This window comes from Dermacentor albipictus, chromosome 5 (assembly GCF_038994185.2).
Source record: "Dermacentor albipictus isolate Rhodes 1998 colony chromosome 5, USDA_Dalb.pri_finalv2, whole genome shotgun sequence".
Taxonomy (NCBI): domain Eukaryota; kingdom Metazoa; phylum Arthropoda; class Arachnida; order Ixodida; family Ixodidae; genus Dermacentor; species Dermacentor albipictus.
In genome coordinates, this window is record NC_091825.1 from 52,174,733 (window position 1) to 52,193,731 (window position 18,999).

Here is an 18,999-nt window from a genome sequence, read left to right on the forward strand (position 1 = left end):
CCAGGGGCAGATTCAGTCACTTCGCGCCTAATGTAGAACCCCACTGTCCAGACTGTGGGGAGGCGTACTGCTCCTTGTCCCATGTGCTCTGGCAATGCCCTGCGTTACGCAGCTCATCGCTAACCACTCTAACCGAGTGGGAGGCAGCCTTTAAGAGCGGCGACCTCTCAGAGCAACTACGGGCTGTCCAGAGGGCCTGCGACAGGGCGGAGGACCATGATCTTCCGACCCCGACGTGGGTGCGGCCCGCAACGGCTACGGGGACTCCCTGAAAAGGGAGGTACCCTAACGCCGGTTCCTCAGGACCATTAATAAAGTTATTTGTCCCTCACTTAATAATAAAGTCCCTCACTTCAAAACTAGTCCAGCCCACATCACCCTGCACAGCTTCATTTGTAGTCTTCCCGTGAGCGCCCAATGCTAGGCCTCCCATTGACCTTTGGTTGTCATCGAGTCCTGATTGTACCTCTGATTTCAACCAAACGACCGCATTTCCAAAAGTAAGTGCTGGAGCCATTACACCTTACCACATACCCCAGAGCACCTTGTAGCTATTGTATCTCCATAATTCTCTGTTCTTCATTAGGGCTGCATTTCTCTTCCCCTTTACAGTTATTGTTTATTGCTGTGTTTCCATATATCTATTGGCTTCATTTTTCCATATACCAAGTTATTTATATTCTTTCCCCCGAGGTGTTTCCTGGCCATGTATTGTCATTGTCTGTTCACTGCTTCCCATGAATACCATAACACCTGATTTTCGAACACTAAACTTCAAACCTTAATTCTTGCCTTCCTGTCCACAGATATTAAGTCAGACGCTGCAGATCACTTTGCTTGTTAGCTAGCAACACAATGTCGTCCGCATAAAATAAACCTGGAAGCTGCTCCTCTACTACTGTACTCGCCTGTTTGTACGAACGCGTCGCAAAACCAACGCCATCTAGAGGAAAGTCTATCTAGCGTTGAGCGAAGCAGGGGAGCAGAAAAGATGCCAAGCTTCACAGAAGAGGAGGGTAGGCGAAGCGCGCTGAGCTAATCTGTACTGGCAGTTGCTGCAGGTTGTGCGCGCGCAATGGAGTTACCGGGTCCGTTTCGCGATCCAGTTGCCGAGCGCCGTGCGAGAAGGACGGTGCAGCAACGCAAGCGCCGGCGGGCCGTCTGCGAGTCGGCCCATCCCGAAGTCGTCGCATCTGCAGATCGCTTTCAAGATACGGAGCGCGCCGCTGCGCAAAGTCCAGCCTCCCTCCCCCGCTGCCTTACCACTTTCCACCCTTGTGCTCGATTCGACTCACCGTCGCATGCTCTCAATCTCATACGGCGCAATTCTCCTACATTCACAATCCTGAATTGTGAATGTACTATTAGACTTAAAACCACGTTAAATCACGCTTCACTTTGCTTTCAACTGAACAAGCATACTCTAAACAACAAAACGACTGCTATTTGTGCTATTCCAGTTATACTTCGGCACCCTTTATGACCTTGTGCTAGAAACGCTCTGAAATACGGTTACAGCCGTAGTCAACAGTCATCACTCTACGTAAGCCACACATTGCAACTAAATTGTCTAAACTAAACTAAACAATTGTCGCTTCATTAGATCTACAATTGTTTTCGTAATCCACAACTTAAGCTGGAATTGCGGGACCCTTTTGTTCAGTACAAACGATATTTTAAATCAATGGGAGTACCAGCATATGTTAAATGATTTTGTCCGTCGGATACAAGCGCTTCCTTTATCGCTGCATTATTTTTCCAAGTATGCCACCAACGAGGACAATCCTTTAAGATCTACTTTCTTGAGTGCTACCGATGAGAATCAGTGAAAAGGCGTCAAGAAAGCGACGCGAACGGATTCAGCAGCTGACACAGTTATCAGACACGTTAGCCCGTCAGGGTACCTTCTAAATGTGTCGCCATTGCAAAAGGATCACCACTGAATTCATTGTGCACAAATATGGCGTTAATTTTTTTCCACTTGAAAGAAGATCGCTGTTGGCACAAGCCAATCCACGCGGGTGAAAGAGCAAAAAAATGGCGATATCCCAATCAAAAGATTGTCAACACAGTAATGTACTATCGAATTTTCTCCCTGTTGTACAGCGTAAGCAATCACTGAGGCGCACTGTACAGACAGCTCTCGACACGCTGACGGCTTACTTTCTTGGTCGTACAGCACTGCAATACACGTAGATGACGCGAAGTCAAACCGAATAATTTCACTTGATAGTTGCGTGAATTTGGGAAGCAAGCAGTTTTTTACGAACTATCAGCAGTTTCACTGTAGCCCTGAGTGGCGATTTCTTCCGGCAATGGGAGTGTTCCTTGGTGGTACACATAGTCCGGACACAATTTCCACTGGCACATTTAGCATGTCTAATGCAAGGGTAATTGCGACGAGCCCGTTGACCTGCTGGTACTAATGTCCCGCGTGCGAGGCGGTGTTCGTGTCTTGGAGATTCCAACGCCGTGGCGCTTGCAATAGCCACTACTGGTTAGCATGACGTCATGGCGCTTCAGAGCCAGCGCCCATCGTGTTGTCGATAGAGAAATGTCTATTCAGTTCGCACGCACGGAGGCTCGGCCAACTATGCGAAATGACCAGAACTGGAAGCCTCAATGCATTGATATCGCAGCCACAGATGTCAAGTATACGTGCGCAAGCGATGCTAGCAAAACGCGCAACTTGAATCGCTTTTAAAAAGACTATTGCAAAAGACGTCTTGAAGGACTTTCACTGCTAAGAGCTAGCAATAGATTCCTGAGCTAGGCACTAAAGCAATCGAGGACAGAAATGTTGAGATCGGACAACATAGATAGCACGGCCAGGACGGCTTTGACCGTGAACTGAAAACGGTTATACTGCCAGCGGCACCATGGACTGCAGTGGCACCTGCGTGTAAAAGAAATAAAAAATAACGACGTTTTGTGAATTCGGTTTCATGATCCCACTTGGGTATCAGTTTTAGCTGATTTATAAATCTAGCCTTATGAGACAAATCAAGGGCACAAAGCGTTTCCTTCGTAAGTGCGCTTTACCATTACCCAGCCACCTTCGATAATGATATTTCCAGCATCAGGATTGGCTGAATTTTGTTACGAATAATTCTAGCGTAACAGGTTGCGAGTATGAGTGCGGAGCCAGTTGTGGAGTACCCAGCAGACAACAATGAGCGAAACTCCACTGGGCAAAGAGGAGGAAAAATGGCACTAAAATAAAATGGAGGTTTGGGTTAAAATATATTCATGCAGTTTGTCATATAGGATTTCGCTGATATGTCGAGCAGAATAAATGTCTCTACAGGCACGTACCTGTGGGGGGGGGGGGAGGGGAGGGGGCGGCCCCCATCCCCCAAAATTGCTACCCATACATGGACCCATGTATGGGGAGCGCTTAACGCCTGCTTCACCTCCGCCGCGGGTGGTCCCGGTATTGCAATATCTTCGGGATCAGCCTACGTATGGGGAATTCTTAATGCATGCTTCACCTCCACCTGGGGTCGGCCCGGTGTCGCACTATCTTTGTGATCGGCCCACGTATGGGGGAGTGCTTAACGCCTGCTTCGCCTTTGCAAGCGGGTTGGTCCGGTGTTGCACTACTTTCGATATTGGCCCACGTATGCGAAGTGCTTAACGCCTGCTTCACCTCCGCCGAGGGTCGGCCCGATATTGCACTATCTTCAGGCCGATCGCAGCAGAGGTGAAACACTTTGCTTTTCGTTTGAGAGATGTGACTGTCGTTAGCTTTCGCTGCCATTCCATCTTCACAGAGTGGAACGGTTGTCAAGTTTTTCACTCCTTTTGGATGACGGTAGTTATCGGCATCTCGTGGGGTGGGGAGGCCAGTTTTCTCATCCATTCGGTGTCCGCGCGATTAACTCAAGATGAATTCAGCTGTCACCATCTATTGCAGCAGGCAGAATGTAGTTTGTCGTTTTAATTATAATATTTTATAATGTCCAACACAATTTTTATGACACCATCTATTCAACCATCACGCGCATCGCTGTTGCGACGTTAGTTCAACCTTTTTGTTTAGACTGATCCAGAGGCCAGGAAAGGAACTCGGTTTATAGTCAGATGGTCTGTATATACGCTAGTGGAACGAGTTGGGGGCGGAGAAAACGCCAGTGGCGATTAACTTTTCCTTTTACTTCATTATTTCCTCGAGTGACGGCTCACCGCGACGCTGGCAGATCTTCAGAACCATACTCGTATATCCGCGATATGGTTTAGATAAGCTGGAAAGTAAAATATTGCGAAACAGCGTCCGTCATCAGACCCTGCAATAACCGTTCAACCCATAAGCAATGTGACTGTCACCCCTTACCTCGTCTGGTTTTTCCCTAACTGTACAGCACTTTTCGTGCAAAATTGGCAACTGGAAACAACAGTCGCAAGGAGATGAGAAATTAAGCGATCTACTAAGGGACAAAGCCAAGGTAACAGTCAAACAGGGAGGAAAAGCGAAAATTGCTTGTGAAAATATTTATAGATCAACATCTTTTTATTTAAAAAAGGAAGTAGAGAAAACGCCGCCGGAAGTGGAGAATAATTCCGTGTGTTTTGAATGACTCTTCTACACTTATCAATCGAGCCGCCTGACGTAGCTACTTCACTGCTAATGGGGGTATTTTTCTAACCTTCCGCGGTGGGTGCAGTACGTCTGGAACCACAGCGTCCTGCGTTCTATGTGGTTGTACGGGAATGGTGACCATGCATCGTTACGCAACTTCCCAAATAACAACACGAGTCGGTTTTCGCACTTGGTAGAGCAGTAAAAGAGGGATCCAAAAGAACTGTGAATGTTTCGCAAATATACGTTTCTCTATAATTCTTCCAGAGCCAATTCAAAAAACGCTACTAGAAATCTTGCACTCTCCCTGGTTAACTTGTTTTTGTCCACGGCGGCCGCATTTCGATGGGGGCGAAATGCGAAAACACCCGTGTGCTTAGAGTTAGGTGCACGTTAAAGAACCCCAGGCGGTCAAAATTTCCGGAGTCCTCCACTACGGCGTGCCTCATAATCAGAAAGTGGTTTCGGCACGTAAAACCCCAAATATTATTATTATTAACTATTATTGTTTTTGTCAAGATTATTCCTGCGGATCTTTCATGCGCGAGTCCATTCGTTGCGGTTCTTTGTTTTCCAAGTAAAAAAGAAGTGTATCTCACAGCCGTACCTGTGAGATACACGTTATTTCAATTCTCTTTTGCCGGTTTACGCGTCCTTATGGCGAATGGTGGGTATTATTTATATTTCTACTAGTAAAAGTACCCTCCCCTCATTTGCATAAAAAAGTTACCTTAAGTTGCCCCCCCCCCCCCACTGAAAAAAAAAAAAAAAATCCTGCGTGCGTGCCTGCTCTAAAGGCTGTGTAGGGCCATCGGCATGCATGCTTGCGTGCAATAAATGCGAATGAACAAGGGATGAAAACAGAAACACTGGGGCTGGACCACATAAAGCCAGCAGACAGTGAAGCTAAGGAAAACATAGGGGGAATTAGCTTTGGTTGAAACTGAAATGTAGAGAATAATGAAGACGAAATGAAAGTGGTCGAAAATATAACTTGTCACTGGTGGGGATCGCGCCCACCACCGTTGCATTACACCTGCGACGCACTACTAATTGTACTACAGCGACGGCCCTCAATCCGTCCACTAACTTGGGTATTTATGTGTACTAGTTCTAGCCCTAGGAGTGTTAGCCAGCGCCACTCAGAGCCACGGCGGGCGGATGTAAAACACCCTTTTTTGCCCGATGGCGTCACGTAAACCTTGAACTTAGGAGAGCAGACACCCGGCTAAAAAACCTTCGCGTGCTACTTATTGGTAGCATACCAAAGCCAGGAAGACGGCTTATGAGTTGAATAATAAATTTTGCTGGCATGTCAGTATAAATCAAGCCGCGATTTAGACTGGCACACCTATACAAGTATATTAAAAGGGAAAAGATAAAATGAAAAGGCAAAATGGAGCTGGGTAGAGTCCATTGCGTACGGCAGATAACGTAATACGTGAACGAAATAGCCGGCGGTTTCTTACATTTAAAAAATGAATTCCAAGAGAAGGGAAGCGCTGACAAGGTAGACAGAAAATTATATCGTGGGATAAAATGTGAACATTTGCAGGTATAACTTGTAAATTGCTAGCGCAATTAAGACAGGTGTAATCAGAGATCGCTGGGAGGGGGCTTCGTCCAGCAGTGGGCCTAATAATAAGCTGATGATGAGATGTGCAGATAGTCTGTGTGATCAAAGTGCAGCATATATGTTCAAAATACACGAAGGTCATTATTCGCAACATTACTACAGCCTTAGTATCAGTAACGTGGATTGGTATATATGCTCTAAGAGGCCGGCAAACACTTCTTGAGCCTGGCACGTACATTCTTTTAATCATGACGTAATTCACTAGTAAATTCCTGAGCTAAATATTTCACGTCCATGAGCAAGCACCGAACATGTTCACTTCCATTAAAGGTCATCTTCCTTTCCTGCGGCTTTATATAACCTACTATGTCTCAGCATTACCATATGACATTTGCTACTGAGCATACATCTTGATTTATTGTGAATCAACAATATTTGCCACACTGAAATAGCATTTTGTTTATTATATAGCGAGTTAGATTATACAGACAACAGAACAAAATATGATCATCTTTTAGTGGTTGCGAAAAGGTAGGAGTGCATAGAAAAATCAAAAGGTTAAGTTACGAGCCTACCACGCACTGTGGGAATCGATGGGAGAAATGGGCTTTAATGATAAAGATGCCCGTGGTAATTCTTAATGCGTTGTTTAGTGGTGTTATGTGCATGCCATCTTGACGGTAAGTAAATTATATGTTAAGCCACGCACGTAACGACCTTTCTTGCGTTGAACCAAATCACAAAAATTGATTCTTTTTTTCGTAGGCGAATGCAAAGAATGACTCATCAATCAGCCCAAGCAGCTACTCTGCTACAATTCAAGATTAACTGACTTCGTTATTCCTTCAACAAAATGAATGATCGTCACTGCTACATGTTGGAACATAGCCACAACCATGTTGGCTTCAATCACACTCTCGTTAACGAGGCACTATTGGTCTCCGGTTACAGGCGGTATTGCAAGTAAGACTACGTATAACTGCTGTACGAAACCTAACAATTGGCGCTTAACGTGTCACCTTTTGAACAGGCATCGCGAAATGCACCTTCCAACTGAGACGTTTGTAGATGTCTCTCGGGCTTTGATTGAACCTAAACAAGCCCGGCAATCAGAGCCCTGCAAGCCTTTCCTTTTTTCTGCTTTGTGCGAAGCGGCGCGGTGCTGTTTGAATGCGTTGCCATCGCATGGTATAGAACAATGTGGAGATGCGTTAGGTCGTTCCGCGAAGTAGCTCAGTGATGCCTGCTCATGCACAGTCGCGGAGAAACCACCGCGTAGTCTTCGGCAGCAGCAATAACGACAGAAAGCGAAGATGCCCCGTGCATCTTTAAAAACTGCGCATTTGTTGTAGTTGTGAACTATTTCACTTGCATCGGTTCTCATACGAGGAAGAGCAGCGATGTCTGTGGATTTACAGCGAGAATAGAAAAAAAGCTTGTCACCACCTGACATCGCGCATGTACGGCGGCCGAAATGCAACCTCTTCAAGCAGCTAAGCGCCACTCGTTAGCATATTTGCGTTCGCCATCGGTACTGTTCCCAGGCATTCGATGCTAAGTCTGCATTGGGGCTTTTATGCGAGGCCAAGGTCACGGGTCAACACAGCCATTACAAAGGTTGACAAACCACCGTAGGTTTGTGCTTCAGCACCAGCTAGTTATTTGCCCTATAAAGCGGTAACATCTAAAGGACACTGCATAACAATAATGCAAAAACTTTTTCTGAGAACACGAATTCTGCTAAGGAGGTCAGTGCGTCGAAGAGGATGCGTCGAACGACACCAAACAGAAAAAGTTGCATCTTCGTCCATACTGCGAAGCAATGATGTGATAACTGGCACATTATACTACGCAGCAAGTTTTGCAATATTTACTTTGGTATCGCTTAGAGTAAACATTTACAGATACACGTGAGCGATATCTGCTTTCGAGAAAACCGTCAATATCGACTTTTGGGGGATGGTGCTCCGCAGTGGTGGACATGTGGAGTTACACAGTTTCTTCTTCCTTCTTTCTTATCCTGCATTTTGTTTGTATCTTTAAATAATAGTTCCAACTCTCGTCAAACTAAACAACACCCACGCAGTTACAATCTTTTCGTATATTTCTTGAACTAGACTATGCTGCTAAACCAGAACCTAGACTGTCGCGTGGCATTCCTGTCAGGCCGCGCTGGCAGGTCCAATAAGGAGCGGTACATGCGAGACAACAAGCACGCCCTCTAAGAACCATACTCCAAGTGTTTTATTCTTCGCACGCCCCATAGGTCCTACCCAGAGGGCAGCACTGATCAGCTGATTAGTGGCGACCACTACATCTCCCTCCCTCAAGTGACAAGTTCAAGCGGTCGGGTGGAACGACAAGACGGCCGCTACGGGTGCTCACAACACTATCACCAGCATCACATGAAGGAATAGGCGCTGCCGTCGGATGGGGTCACTCAGGCGTTGCTGCTACTTCTGTTGGATGATGAGGTTGAAGCAATGGGCTCCCGGCAGACATTAGCACGAAGGGTACTAGATGTCTGCGATTTCGCTGCAGAACAGTTCCATTCTTTGTTTCAACTACAAACGACCTTGGACGTTGAGCACAGCTCAATAATGCGACACGAACCTGATCTGTCCGAATGCAGACCTCTTCGCCCGCTTGCAGTGACGGCAGATCTCTGGCCCGATGACGTCGGTTGAAGTGATGAGCAGTCTTTTTTCTTGTAAGATTGATCTCTGACTGCTACCTCCTCTCTGTGCTCGTCTGTCTTTGGGACTCGAGTTCTCAATCGCCTTCCCATGAGAAGTTGAGCAGGGCTAAAGTCACTCAACCCGGGTGCGTCCCTATAACTAAGAAGGGCCATGTGAGGATCGTTCGCCTTCCGGAGAAGGTCTTTTAGAGTGCGGATCATTCTTTCCGCCTCCCCATTAGACTGTGGGTAATGGGGGTTACTGGTGATGTGGTCGACGCCATAGGAGGCAGCAAATGCAGCGAGGAGAATGGTGGACCATTGTGTGACCTTACTTGTTGCGGTACACGAGTCGTGCAAACAGACTTTTCAGCGCATCAATTTCCACTTGAGCTGCTGTGCTCTTTAGTGTCACAACCTCCGGGAACAGGGAATAGTATACTCTACTACCATTATGAAGGTTTAGCCATTAAGGTGAAACAAATGCAGGCCCAGATGTTCCTAGGGATGGCCAGGGAGGTTGGTAGAGAGGAGTGGTTCCGCTGGATTCACTTGCGTAAGGGCGTATTTTTGACAACTGGCGACGAGAGAAGTGATCTCAGCCGCTGTACCCGGCTGTCATACAGATTCACGAGTGAGGGCCTTTGTACGACTTATGCCTTGATGTCCTTCGTGTAGAAGCATAAATACTGCTGGCCTCAGTCACGAAGGGAGAATGAGACGCGTGCCCTTGAGAAGAAGGCCATCACAAACGGAAAGTTCATCCTTCACTGTTCCATACTTTGATACGTGAGGAGGCATTTTTTTACTTGTTTGTTCAGCCGTGCTGCCAGAACGAAATCAGCGCGCTGCACTCTCCATCACAGCTATTGGCATTCCTGTATGTTCACAGGCCGAACATCTAGGGCGGAAGCTACGACTACTGTAGCAAAAAGCTCCACAGTGTCCACTGGCTGTCTTGGGAGGGATGCGAGACAATGCATCAGCCGTAGCCAACAATTTTCCTTGGACGTACATCATCTTGAACTGATAGGGCATTGTCTTTAGCATGAGTATTTGCACCCTCAGAGCAAGCACATCAAGTTCCATCTTGCCAAACAATGATACAATAGGAAGGTGGGGGGGGATCAGTTTCTACAGTGAAGGTGATGGCTCTGATGAACTCGTCAAACCTCTGGATGGCCCACGCTGTAGCCAAGGCCTCTTTTTCTGTTTGGTTATACCTTCGTACTGTGGTGGTCATTGACCTTGCGGCAAAGGTTACTGACCTGCGTTCACCACATGGTTGTGATCACAGCACGACTGCTCCAAGTCCAAAATATCTGGCATCAGCCGAGACTGTTGTGGCATAAGATGGGTGACACTTGGCCAAGCAGCGGTCGGACGTCAGAAGTTCCTTGATTTTTGTGAATGCTGCTTCCTGTTCATGCTGCCAAGACCAACCAGTATTCTTATTTAGGAGACTGCGTATCGGTGCAGTATTTTCCGAGACGTGGTATAAACCTGGCAAGATGATCTACCATCACGAGTAGACGTATGACACCTGCAAGGTCTGTGGGAGGTGCCATAGCATGGACTGCTTAGATCTTGCCAGGATCTGGCTTGATGCCTTGTGCTGAGACAATGACGCCAAGAAATGAGACTTCGGAGACCCCAAAGCAACACTTATCTTGGTTTAAAGTGATACCGGCAGATGCAAGACGAGTCAACACTTGCTCAAGCCTTGCATCATGTTCCTGCTTGGTACGTCCAGACACAAGAACATCATCATTCATATTAACGACGCCGTCCCGGCCTTCGAGAATTCATGCCATTTGTTTTTCAAAATACCTCAGGGCAGACGTGATACTGAAGGGCAGTCGGCAGAAACAATAGCGATCAAAAGGTGTGATAAAAGTTGTCAGTTCTTGACAATCCTCCGACAAGTTGACTTCGTGAAAGCCTGCAGTCGCAACCAGTTTCGAAAAAACATTTGCATCGCGGAGTACACCAAGGACTTGTTCAACTATAGGCAGAATGTGACGCTCTCTGAGAACACCTGGTTCAATCGAGTGAGGTCAACACACAGACGATACTTTCCATCCTTCTTAGTTACCACTACCAAACCGGCACACCACGGAGTTGTTTTATCGATACGACGAATGACGCCGTCGCCTTCAAGTTTCTCCAGTTCTTGCCGAAGAACTTCACGCAGCGGGATAGGCAACCGTCGAGGAGCACTGAGTGAGAATGGCACAGCGTCTTGCTTCAAACGAATTTTGTACTCATCTCGATGTGTGCCGAGGCCACGAAACAGTTCGGCATGAAGTGTTGGCTCAGGAGTGTTCACGGCACCAAGGAATTTGACGACCTCAAGGGCCTGGATAGCCGGTAGACCCAGTAATGGTAAAGACAGGGATTCAATGACGTAAACAGGCTGAGAGCTTGTCTTCCCTTGCGAAAATAGACGTGCAAGATACGAGCCCTGTATACGGAGAGGTCCTCCGGATCTTGTCAAGACTGCATCAACGTTGTCGAGCTCAGCCGGCATTTCAGGCAAGTCACTTTGCACTGCAGAAACCTCAGCTCCTGAGTCTACTTTGAATTTAGTTGTGTAATTGTCGACTGTGGCATCCAGGTGACTCCAGAACATGCAGCTCGACGGCACTGAGTTTGGCGTGCTTCGACTTTCTGGAACGACAGACTTCAGCGAAATCACCTTTCTCGCAACAAAAATTGCAGACCGAGTTCCGTACTTGGCACTCTGAGCGTGCGTGAAGCACGCCGACCGCAGAAGGGACAAACCGCACCTTCGCAGTGGCAGCGTTCCGACTTGGCATCCATTGAGCGAGCTGCTTTGTCGTCGAGACGCTGTCGCGAAGTGAACTTTCGAGCTTTTGCGGCATCAGTGTTGACCGCGGCTTGCGAAGTAGCCTGGGCGAGTGAGCGTTCCTTATCAGCGTCTTCGGACTGACAAGCTTGCGTCCAAGCTTCTTTGAGAAAGTGCTTCGGGGAGCGGCACAGCTGGTCTGAGAGACGCGTATCCCGCAAGCCGACAACGAACCTGTCGCGAACCAAGCGTTCTTCCACCGCCGATGGCGGGTAGTTGCATCTGACTAACTTGCAGAGTTCGGCGTAAACGTGTCGACGCTTTTGCCAGGTAGTTGTACACGCTTATAAAAGCGCGAGGACTCGTAGAGTTCGCTAGCAAGGTGCACGAAGTGCTCGGTGAAGCGTTTGGCAACAGCGTCATAGAACGCTGACGAGTATGCGTCGAGTGAAAGAGTGTCCAGGAGCGGACGAGCATCAGGGCCCAACAATAAAGCAGCGTACGTACTTGGACGTCTTGCGAAGCTTTCTGTAGTCCAGAAGCAGCGACATAATCTTCGAAGCGAGACTTCCACGAGGACCAACTTGTGGGGTTAGAGAAGTCAAACGCGTCCGGTGGCTGAACAGCGAGGCCCTGCCACTGAGTCGATTGGCGCTTTCTTCGAGGGGCATCCTGTCGTTGATGGCCGTTCAGAGACGGAAGTTTTATGCGAAGCATATTACGAGAGCTCAACCCAGCTCCTCAGGCGCGGCGGTGTCGCCTTCAATACCACGTGACACCGTGACGTCACGACACAGGAGAAGTGGCTTTGGCTCAACTCATGCAAGATGGGCTGGGTGGGAATCGAACCAGGGTCTCCGGAGTGTGAGACGGAGACGCTACCACTGAGCCACGAGTACGATGCTTCAAAGCGGTACAAAAGCGCCTCTAGTGAATGCGGTGTTGCCTTAGAAACGAGCTGTTTCTAAGGCTCAGGCGTGCGTCGCTTGCTCAGGCGCAAATTTCGTTGCCGCGCCAAACGCTGCGTTGCTCGACGCACACCGCGTCCAATGCGGGGCGCGTAGTCGCTGCGCCATAGCCCATTGTCTTACACCACTTGGCGGGTCGACGGGAACGCTGTCGCGTTCCACTCTTGAAGGCGAAGCAGAGTAACGCATGAGTTGTTTCTCGTCTAGCCGAACCAAATATAGCCAAGCAACAGCAGTTCACCAGGCTAAACAGTGGTTCAACAACTAAAATAAAGGCTAGTATGCTTCGCATCCTGGGCTTAATCTTACCTAAGCCACAGCCATTTTTTTCAAACGGACCCCACTTCTGACACCATGTCGCGTGGCGTTCTTGTCAGGCAGCGCTGGCAGGCCACGAAGGAGCGGAGCATGTGCGACGACAAGCACACCCTTTGAGAACCAAACGCCAAGTGTGTTATTCTTCACACGCCCCATAGCTCCTTCCCAGAGGGAAGCGTTATATGTGGCGACCATTACAGGGCACTAAACTGAAGGGCAAATGTTGTAATAAGGGCAAATTCGTTAAACGAATGTTTAGAAATGCAAAGCTGATCTTTGTCACGAATGACAGGACTAAATGCCTGGAGCAAAGGTGTGAAAGTGCATGTGAAGAAGCTGACAACGCCGGTCGGCGAAACTAAGTTGAAAGCATTTAGTAAACGAAGAGAAGGAAGAAAGCGACTGAAGCACTTGGTATGTGAAGCGCGAGAGAATAGGAAGAAAAAGGAAGGCGAAATTTGCTGAACAGGACAGACATATCTCCAACTATGCTTTGGAGACGGGAAGAAGCTGCTTCGGGCAGCCAGATCACAGAGGGGACAACTTTGAGATGGCCGGCAACAGATCCAGATTCTGAGCTCCGGCTATGTCCCCGTGGTATTGCTACAAGGGCCCGGTCAAGCCCCACGCTTCCCTCACCACCCACTGTCCAGCGCCACGGACGCACCCACCTGGCCACGTCAGCGGCACGACGCCCGACTGGTTAATACCACGTTCTGTGCCACACTGGTCTCGGCAGAGAGCCACAACCCCGTCACTCGCTACAGAGGTCGACGCCTATGCCGCGTCAGAACTACGGAGGCCGAGTCTAACACGACGTCGGGCCGACGTTCGCCACTACTGCTGACTGTCGGAAGGTTTGAGTCATAGTGGCTACCTGTCACTTGTTCAGTCGAAGCGAAGAACAGTGTATAGTTGAGGTCGAGTTTGTTTTTTATGCATACAGCTAATTTCGGGAGTTCTCTCTCTCTCTCTCTCTGTGTGTGTGTGTGTGTGTGTGTGTGTGTGTGTGTGTGTGTGTGTGTGTGCGTGTGCGTGTGCGTGTGCATGTGTGTTTGTGTGTGTTTTCACGTGTTTACATCGTCTTCCTGTGTGTTACTGGAACGTTGAAATTTGTGACAGCGCTAATTTTCTGTAACGCTGAACTCGGGCTAAAACACTCGCGCACATGTCACACTGGGTGCTGCGGCCTCGCCCTCACCAGCAGCAGAACCGGCGATGTCAAGTTGAGTCATAAACTAACTTCGAAGACGTCACCTCAAACTAAGCAGGCCACGGAACTCCGAAAGCAAGCACCAGCAACTGCAAAGCATCCAAAATACAGCATCCGCCCAAGCCAGCATGGTGGAAAAATCACGCCCACCGATGATGTCACTGAGCGCCCACAATGGCGGTGCACTGGATTAAACGGATTGTGTATACGAACACCATTTCTGATGTTCGAACTAGCTCCACTACGCAAGTGCTTACTCTCCTCTGCGCTAACACACAGCCGTTATTCGTGCAAAAAAACACTACGGCAAAAGTTCTTGCCTCTCTCCCCAGGACTCTCTGGACCTCGACGCAGCTGTTCCTCTCCCCACCACTTCGAAGCAACCGCGACCGCTGCGCGATAACCCCCGCTGCGTCCACTCGGCGAGAACAGCGACACGAGACTCAAAACATGGAGACAAAGAGGCTAAGACTGGCGCTTCTTGGCCGATTTCGCCGTTCACATAGTGCAGAAAGTGCGCTATAACACAACTGGCAAACAACATTACATAATACCTCACTTTCACTTTTGAATATCCTCAAAGAACACTGCCAAGAGCAAATCGAAACTTTTAACCACAGACTTAGGAACATAACCCTGACACCAGATGAGAAGAGAGATTTAGAACATTACGGCGAAAAACAATCTAGAAAATTGGTTCAAAAACAAAGGAAAAAAGCAAATTTTAATCAAAAAACAACCTTCCAGCCAAACAGCCACCACACCCAGACAAGAGGGACCTCGAGCTTAGAAGGACCAGACAGTAAGGAAATTTCCACAGAACTAAACCGCTCCAATGTTATAGACATTTCTAAAACATTAAGTCAAAAAGAAATAGCCGTACTCAGCAAGGGCTTAAACTTTTGCCCCACGAACAACACAATAAATGAATTCGAGCTTCACAAGGACCTCTCAGAATTCTCCCGACGAATGCGTATCCGACACTTTTTTGCAGACACACCAGACACCGGGACGACACCACTTAGAGCCCAATCCACTTGGACTCCCGAACCAGAACAAGCCATAGAACTTGACATATACCTTAAAACTATCACTAAAGAAATTATAAGCCAATCCAAGACATCTAAGTGACCTAAAAACATAACTGCGTCGGAGAGTCATATCATTTCAAATCTGAGCTGCCGGAATGACATTGTTATTAAGGAAGCAGATAAGGGTGGAAGTATAGTTATTTGGCCAATAGAAAAATACAAGCACGAGGCTTACAGACAACTAAACAACCCAGAACATTACCGCAAACTAGATAACGATCCGACATTGTCCTATACAGTGACAATTACCAACAGGCTGAAATCACTTTTGGCTGATGAATTGATAACACCATCAGAATACAAATTTCTTAAACCAAGCAACAAAACTGCCGGACGTTTTTACCTCCTTCCGAAAATTCATAAAATTCCATCCGCTGAACTATACACTGCTATTATCCCAGGCCGTCCGATAGTATCAAACAACAACACCCCGACAGAGAGCATCTCCACATTCCTTAACCACTACCTTGGTAACTTGCCGAAAACACTTCCGTCATTTGTACAAGATACGCCCCACCTGCTGAGAATTATAGAAGACATTAATACTAAAGGCACACTACCCCACAACACAATTCTCGCAACACTAGACGTGACGGCGCTGTACACCAACATTCCAATCCCCGATGGTTTATCTTCGATAAAACAAACGCTGTCTAAACACAGTGCACAACACTCTACTGAAGTTTACCTGTCTCTCCTTGAATTAGTTCTCACACATAACTACTTCGAATTTGAAGAGAGTTACTACCTACAGATACATGGTACAAGCATGGGTACGCCTTTTGCACCAACCTACGCGAACATATTTATGGGGATTCTAGAAACAGATTTCCTGTCGCGCTGCACTACCAAGCCCCACACATACCTACGATACATAGACGACATACTCATAATCTGGGGACATGGCCAAGACAGTCTAGATAAATATGTATCCTTTCTAAATTCTGTTCACCCAACAATAATATTCACATCAGAATCCTCAACTGAGCGCATAAACTTTCTGGACACAACAATATACATTGACAATGGTGAACTAAAGACAACGCTGTATAGGAAACCTTTCGACAAACAACAGTACCTAGAATATACCAGTCACCATCCCAGACATTGCAAACAAGGCATCTTTAAAGGCCAAGCCACACGACTACGTCGCATTTGCGTTGAAAACCAAGACTACATAGATAGACTCGATCACCTTAAAGAAACGCTATCAAACAGGAACCACCCAAACAGTGACCTTCAAACTGCTTACATCGCTGCAACCAAACTTGATCGAGCCGAGGTCCTCAAGCCCCGCCCGAAGATCACAAGAACAACAACGCCTCTTCTTACTACTAAATTCTCAAACGCACTCCCAAACGTGAATAACATCCTAAGTAAATACTACCCGATTCTCACCAGCAACCAGAAACTTAAGAAGATTTTTCCCGACCCTCCCAGAGTGGCCTACAGACGCAACACTAATTTTAAAGATGTTCTTGTGCACGCCAAACTACAGAAAAAGAAGAAGTTGGGAACCAATGCCTGTGGTCGCCCCAGGTGCTCTACATGCAAACACATTCAATCCACTACTACAGTAAAAAGTACAGCGTCGAATTACACACACAAGGTAACTTCGGCTTTCACCTGCACATTTTTTTTTATTCAGCATTGATTCAGACACAGTGAAGGTCTTGGATGGCAAGGCTAAAGGCAGTACATTGTCTGCCTGACTAAGGCCCTGTCACCCATACATTGCTCAACAGTGTGGTAGCATATAACATACAGATAGTATACACACATATCAATAGCGTGGATTAGACGTACAGTCGACCAAAAAAGTTTACGCACCAAGAGATCTCACAAAAAGCTGAATATCTCCTCAGTCTCAAGACGCAGCCTGTTATTCCCATTTCCAGCCTTTTGTGGCATATGCGAACAACATTGTGATGCACAATTTTAGTGGCTGCTTTTAAAGGCTACTGGTATATTTTGAATTTTCTGAGATCCCGTGGTCCGTAAACTTTTTTGGTCGACTGTACATAGCATACATTGCAAACATACGTGCATTAAATACAACAATAACTATACAACTTTCTAAGCAGAAACCGTTTAGGATCAACAGAGTAACATAAGCACAAAAAAACTATATACATAATATATATATATATATATATATATATATATATACACACACACACACACACACACACACACACACACACATATATACAAGCACAAAATGAAACGCACTTAAAATAATTGTACATAAGACACACAAAAAACCAATTAGCACAATGTCAATCAGAAAGGGAAAGCAAATATTTTTTCATGGCACTTTTAAAGCAGTTTAATGATCTGAAGTTTTGCGCGATAGTGATCGTGTTAGGATGTGCATTTATGAAGGATGGGACTAAGTATGCTAATTGTTTTTTACCGTAGTTCGTCCTGCAAAATGGAACTCTAATATGGTCATGCCTGAAATTGTATTGGGTGTAACTTGAGAGGTGGTTTTGATAAAAGATGAGTGAATTTTTCTCGAGTTCACCTCGTATGTGTATAGCGAGCTTAAGTTCGTACAGTTGATTAATTCTTAAAAGTGCATGCTTTATGAAGAAAGGTGCCGTGTGATCGCGGGGTCCAAGGTTCTCAACACAGCGAACTGCTCGTTTTGGAGACATATCAATCGATCCAAGTTTGGTTGGAATGTAGTCCCCCATACCAACAGGCAATAGCTAAGATGAGACTGAATTAAAGCATAATACAGGCGGAGTTTCAACCAAGTAGGAACAAAGTATCTAATTTTAAACAATATGCCTATTGACTTACAAATGCTAGAATGAATCTTCGTTACATGAGGTGTAAAACTCAGGTTCTCATCAAAAAGCACACCTAAAAATTTAAAAGCTGAAGTCCGCTCGATTACACAACTATTGAACTTCACACAAAAAGCACAGTCATCAGGCCTATTTCTAGGCTTAAAAACCACGTATTTTGTTTTATTGACGTTTAACTGCAGGTGGTTTGCTGATAACCAAACTGAAAGTTGATCTAACCAATTATTAGCTGTAGTTTCTAGCACTCGTAAACTGTCACCTGAGAAAAACAAACTTGTGTCGTCAGCATACAAGACTATGTCTGGAGTAAGCGGTATGTTTACAATATCGTTTACGTATAGAATAAAGAACAGGGGACCCAAAATTGACCCTTGAGGGACACCGAGTGCAATTTCTTTCTTGTATGAACAAAACCCATTATAACACGTGTATTGCTGTCTGGTAGTGAAGTAATCTTGAATCAGTTTCAGGGCCACACCGCGAACTCCGTAGTATGTCAGTTTATTAAATAGGATGGTGTGTTCAATGGAGTCGAAAGCTTTTCTAATATCCAGGAAAAGACCAACCGTATATAGTTTGTTCTCGATGTTACTGAGGAGTTTTTCTTTGATCTTAACAAGTGCCATTTCAGTAGATCTGTGTTCACGGAAGCCAAACTGTTGGTCCACAAGGGCGTGGTTTTTATCTAGAAATTTAGTTAGTCTGCACTTTACGAGTCGTTCCAACACTTTTGAGAAAAGAGGTAGTATGGATATCGGTCTATAGTTGTTTAAATCAGTGACAAAGCCTCCCTTATGCAATACAATCACTTTGGCAATTTTCATAGAATCGGGGAAAATGCCATTCACGAAAGCGCTGTTACAGATATGGCATAATGGAGCCGAGACAACATCAGCAACTGATATGATTGGTCCTGCTTTTATGTCATCAGTCCCTGCTGCAGTATCTTTTT

At 46.5% G+C, this 18,999-nt stretch overlaps 1 protein-coding gene across 3 annotated transcripts in view; it reads right to left on the reverse strand.

Moving 5' to 3' along the window:
• Positions 1 to 1,950: 1,950 nt before the first annotated feature.
• Positions 1,951 to 18,999, reverse strand: part of LOC135899213 (proteoglycan 4-like) — a 42,173-nt gene continuing 25,124 nt past the window's right edge. For all 3 annotated transcript variants that reach the window (XM_065428469.1, XM_070538382.1, XM_070538381.1), the window contains one exon: positions 1,951 to 2,896. The gene's annotated coding sequence lies outside the window, so the exon portion shown is untranslated. The remainder of the gene's footprint in view (positions 2,897 to 18,999) is intronic.